Genomic DNA, 6,000 nt, shown 5'->3' with positions numbered 1-6,000 from the left:
AGAGAGTGTGCATATTTTTGCATTTGCCATATGATATAAAACTTGTAGGTTATTGATTTATTTTATAAGACTAATAGGTTATTAAGTGGTTATTTGCTTGTATAACAACAGGGACTGCAATACATTGGCAATACAATTGTACTTGTTAAGAAATAACGATAAGATGGCTGCCTATCGGTCAACTTTGTGATGAATGAAATGTTCACAACTGAAAACAAGGGGAACATTCATATATCTGAGGAAGATTTGTTTGGTAATTTATGAGATATAACGATTAGAAGTATTGTTTAATGACGGCCGGACGACATACAAAGGTCAATTTGATCAGATGGTTAGCGTATAACCCAATTTTCAACCAGATTTTAAAAACAGTTCGAAATAAAACATCTTCAATGCTTTTAGTATTTTACCTGGATGTACTGGTTAGTATCAACGGTGTTGCTGACCCAGGCCTTGGAAAAATCCGCTGTGTACAATCTAGAATATTTGGTATCATGCGTGAAAGCGTGGGAGTTGGAGGCACTGATTGCAGTTAACTCGACACCGTCAAGACCCGAAACAAGGTAGTCTGAACACACTGCCAACTCTACAACAAAGAAAAAGTTGACACTTGAAACAGGGTATGTTTATTATAATACTGCTTGCAATAGCGCGGATCAGATGCCGACTTTAGAGTTGAAGCACCTGTAGTATAGGGGATTTGCTTCCGTGCGCTCTGCACGAGGCATAACAAATCTCCTACAACCATTGCCAATTGTATTTACATTTCTCTCTATTTCTAACTATCTTTCATCCTAGCGCCTTGTTTGGCGATACATCAATTTGGCTTTAATGTTGAACGTGTACCCAGATAGAGAAGTCAATGAGATGTCCCCAGGCCGAGACATACCAAAGTCCTTAAAATGGTAGCTTCAACGTTTAGCATTTAGGGTAATGGGAACAACTAGTTCACCCGTTGTCAGTATAACGTAGGCGGCCGGGATCTGTGCTTGGTGACTTCGGCATAGTATTCAAGCGAGATGGCACTATAAAGTCGGCTTCAGGTCCGCACTTACTCCAGGAGGCAAATACATTTCATTTCAACAGATTTTATTGACACGGTGTTATGGTCAAATGGACCGAATAACAGGCAAGCCTATATAAGTTCTTTCCATAGGTGGCTAGAGTATTACAATAATATTATAGAACTATAGCTAAATATATTTTATAGATTACACGTGTACACATGAGTTACTATTTAACATTCGATACAGTTACTGTCAGGTAGATAGACCAAAAGTCCATGTGCAAGTACTGCTCAGGTCTTCACCACCCAAACTGTGTATTAAGGCTAATACTTCAACATACCATGCCTCCAGCACACACATACGAACACATAACACACATGGAGGCACGTCCTTCAATAAAATTAGCTGTTGATAGGATTTTAACCCTATACAACCAACCAATTTTACAGTGCAACGCTAACTAACTCGCACCCAGGACAGAATTTCATCCAATCACATTATACTGACAATAGGTTAACCATTTGTTGGGAAAACCCTAATTGCTGAATGTAAGTAGGGAATAACAACTACTAATTTTAATTGTGGTTAGTTATCAGGGTTTAACGTCCGTCCTTGGACAGAACCTATCGGCTACCCCACTTTTACAAGATATAGTGGGATACAGTAGGCTTTTTTCTTTCCCTGAACGTACAGGGCAGTTTTATGACAAAATTTGTAGCAAAACACACAAATGCACAAACCTCCATGAACAATCAGTCCGAAAGACCATGCTGTGGTTTTTCCATACCCCAGCTTCCGTCGTCCGCCCGTTCGTCCACTCTTCGTTAAAAACACTACTGGTTCTTAACGACCCAATATATTTTAACTATATTTGGTCTGGAGCATCCTTAGGCCAAGGGCACTCAATATTGTATTAACGGTGGGTGTGCCCCCCTCCCCCTGGGGGCAGAGGAGCGGGGCCCAATAAGGGAAATAAAGCTAAAAAAAATCAAATCCTTCTTGTACCGTATGAATATCGGGATTTTATTCCAATTGAGTCTGGAGCATCCTAGGGCCAAGGGGACTAAATTTTGTATAATGGCTGGTGTGTCCCATTTTGGTAACAGAGGCGGGGCCCAATAAGGGAAACAGAGATAATGATTTTCCTATCATAGGGATTAAGGGTGTTTATCCCAATTTGGTCTGGAGCATCTTTGTGACAAGGGGACTCAATTTTGTATAAACAATGGGTGTGGCCCCTTAAGATGCAGAGGGCGGGGATCTAAAGGATAATGGGACGACGGGACGTATATTGGTATGGGCTGCGTTGTCCGTCCGTCTGGTAACTTTTTGTCCTTGTCCTCACTTCCCTGCCTTCATTCATGAATATATCTTGATGAAACTTTTTCAGAAGTTAACGTGCATTTTTGATGGAGTTATGCCACGTTTATTTCCAAATAGGGGCATTGTGTAGTAAATGCAAGAATATTTAATTTTTAAATCAATTCCTTTTAAATTTTGTACGGTAACGCTAGAAGCAATACTGATCAACATATATTAAGGGGTTTTTTTCTGTTGAGTTTCAACTTTCCACGTTTTGACATATCACACAAGACAAAGCAGCGCTGTTTATCGTTTAAGCTCTTAACTTTTGCTTATTTACGCGATACCTCAAACAAATTCTTCAATTTTACTTCAAATGTGGTGGGATGTTTCATTACCTCAATGCATTGAGTGACTTCTTAAATCGTGATATTTAAATGCTATTCGGCAGAGTTTTGTCCCGTTTTAAATGCGGGGCTATATGCTCCTTTCATTGTCAAATAAGGGCATTGTGTAGTAAATGCAAGAACTTTTTTTGATTTTAATCAATTCCTTTTAAATTTTGCATAGTAATGCTAAAAGCAATAATGTTTAACATATATAACGAATGTTTCTGTCGAGTTTCCACTTTCTGCGTTTTGGCGTATCACACTTGACATAGCAACACTGTACTTCATTTTTGCCGTTAACTTTTCCTTGTTTACACGATAACTCAAACAATTATTCTACGATTTTTATTAATCTACTTGGCTGTTTCATAACCTAAATGAGGGCACTCCGTCGAAAATTAATTTTTTAATTATTCGTTTAATTCCTTTCTTAAGTATGATAAAACAAAAACCAAACATTTTTAACATACATTAAAACCCCGTTGTAATGCCACCCGTTAAACCGCCTAACCCGCATACCGCCATTAATTTACGGATTTCCCCCAACATTAATGCACCCGTTGTAACGCAATACCGCCATCATATTTTCAAAACAAATGGTTAAAATCACACTATTTTTACCTCGTTAAATACCGCCAATTTGAGTCGAGTACAGGTATACCCCGATAACAGGAATGTTGCGTACGTTAATACATTAAATTAATCATTATTTGTGTGTGACACTTCCATACATATTGTGATTATGTTTTGCACTCTCAACGATTTGATACATTAAATTACGATTTAGAAAATCAGATACAACCTAAAGGCGTTCCAAATTTCAAACGGGAATCACATATAACCTAAAGGTGTTCCGAATATGAATCAGGCACCTTTGAGGCTACCGAGGGGGACAGTGTTACAATATATTTTGCTATTGATTTATTTAGATATTTCCTGTCTGACCAACGACTATATTGATAATATTTCTTTTTAAACCAATAGAAATGTTGTAATAAAATGTTCCCGTAGAACAGATCAATAACGTCTCTTTTTCTTTATCATTTCACCCCAACCCTCGCGCTTGTGGTCGTCACTGGCTCCTATGGCGAAAGTAAAACATGATTGGCGATTTGAAACTACTCTCCGAAAATGTCGATGAGTTTTTTTTATTTAAGTTATTGTCGACAATAGATAAAACTCTGGCGAAAACTGTTTCTAGAGCAATTGTTACAGGTAAATTTAGCCCCACGACATCACTGTGTACTACGATGACACGTCTGGATGCATTTTCGATGAATGGCATGGTCAGGTATCAGGAACTCTTTTGTGTTTTGACAAAATGGTCACCTGTCAACACAACGACAACATCTGATATCAAAATCGCTAATTATCGAATTATGGCTACATTGTCTAGTTCCGAGGGTGCTCTGTGGAGAACAATAGGGTAAGTAAGGGTCGGGAAAATGGTTGTTTTAATTGGATTAGAGTAGAACAATCTCTTGAAGTGATGCGAGGCAATAACGAGACACGGGTGTGTGTTTACATGGACGCAGCCGAGATACGTTTAACAACTTATTTTTCAACCAAAAATGACATATACAACTTGAACTATGTCATTCTTTCACTCTGATAATTATATATAGACTCTTTGTCGCGGATTAACTTTTTTCATGTATATAAATATATTGACGTTTTTAGAATCATCAACTAATAATATGGAGATAAATAACCATCAATACAATACTAGTACAAACTAGTGATAGGGATGAAACATTTCTAAATCATCAGCCTTTGGTTTTGGTGAAAATTATTTGCTCCAATATGCATGTTCAGTTCTCTTTTATCATATTGTTTTCTTAATTTTAACAGATGAAATATCTCATCCTTGTACTTTGGCAACAAGGAACAGCCTGTTTGAATGTGGAAGGCCTTGAAATTGGGATGCAGAAGGCCAGGGAATGTCACAGAAATTAAACAAAAATGAAATGATTTGTAGTGTTTGTATTTTATAGTCATAAAACATAGAACATTTTCTTCAAGTAAATCAACCACATGCTTTCTTATTATATCCTTGTGTTGGCATGGTTACCTAAACAGCGTGGATGCATATACACCAGGTCATTGTTAGACTATTTTGATTGACAGGAGGAAATATGTCAGTTGTAGCTTGGTCAATTATTAATTATACTGAAAATGTTCATACAGGAGATGGGGTGACTTTCATATCATTTTGACATATTTCTAGTTTAAAGTGTAAGTTCAGTTGGGGGTGTTAACACTTTGGTTCAAACGGTTAACCCAAATATACCGCCACACTTGTTATACCGTCAAAATCACAGACAGAAGATAGCGATATAACGAGGTTTTACTGATAACAGGATTTGCTGTCGCGTCAAACTTTTCATACCAAGACTCTTACCTCGAAGCCAAGGTTCTAGTTTTAGTTATAGCAACATTGGCCACGGACAAAATAGCTTGTGCCATAAACACAGTAAATGAATGGCAAGGTCAATCACCAACAAAACGGTGGCAGCAAACAATCTTACATCGTATATCACTACATGTACCCGCTTCCAATATATCAATACCCTTCCAAGGGTCTGACGGTCATATCATGCTTCCGCTCGTGGTGCTCTTGTTTATAAACGGAGGATGGAGCCCCTCTGGATGTAGAGTTACGGGGTCCAATAGAAAAATTTGAGGTTAAAACCTTTACAATCCTTTTTCTTCTCAGCGTTGGAGGGTTTTAATCCAAATTTGACCTGGAGCATAATTGGGCAAAGGGGGTTTATATTTCGTGTAAATGGAGAGTGTGGCCCCACTTGTACAGATGGGCGGGGCCCAATAAGAGAATTTGAGGTTAACATTTTTAAAATCCTTCTCTTCCCGAACTTTTGGAGGGATTTTATTTAAATTTTGCCAAGAGTATTCTTTGGCAAAAGGGGACTAAATCTTGTGTGAATAGAGGGTGTTGCTCCTCTGGGTGCAGAGTTACGAGGCTAACAAGGGGGATTTAAGGTTTAAGTATTCAAAATCCTTCTTCGGTACCATTCAAGAGATTATTATAATACAAATAACTTCTTGTGGTTGGTTTATTATCGAGTTGAGCGATACAGGCCCTCTGGGCCTCTTGTTTAAAAATATTTCCACTTAAACACGCGAAGTTTCTAAAACATGCTTGCTACTTAAAACTTAAAATTGAGTGAAACCATCGCTTGTTTAATATTCATTAGAAAGTTGCAAAACAAATAATCCATTTTATGTTCCAATTAAAAATACAAGGAGGTTTCACAATATTTTCAAAACCCACACAGTGATTG

Source organism: Mizuhopecten yessoensis, unplaced genomic scaffold (assembly GCF_002113885.1).
Source record: "Mizuhopecten yessoensis strain PY_sf001 unplaced genomic scaffold, ASM211388v2 scaffold11175, whole genome shotgun sequence".
In the NCBI taxonomy this organism is placed as follows: Eukaryota; Metazoa; Mollusca; class Bivalvia; order Pectinida; family Pectinidae; genus Mizuhopecten; species Mizuhopecten yessoensis.
The sequence above is the reverse complement of the archived record's forward strand: the minus strand, read 5'-3'. Positions refer to the sequence as shown.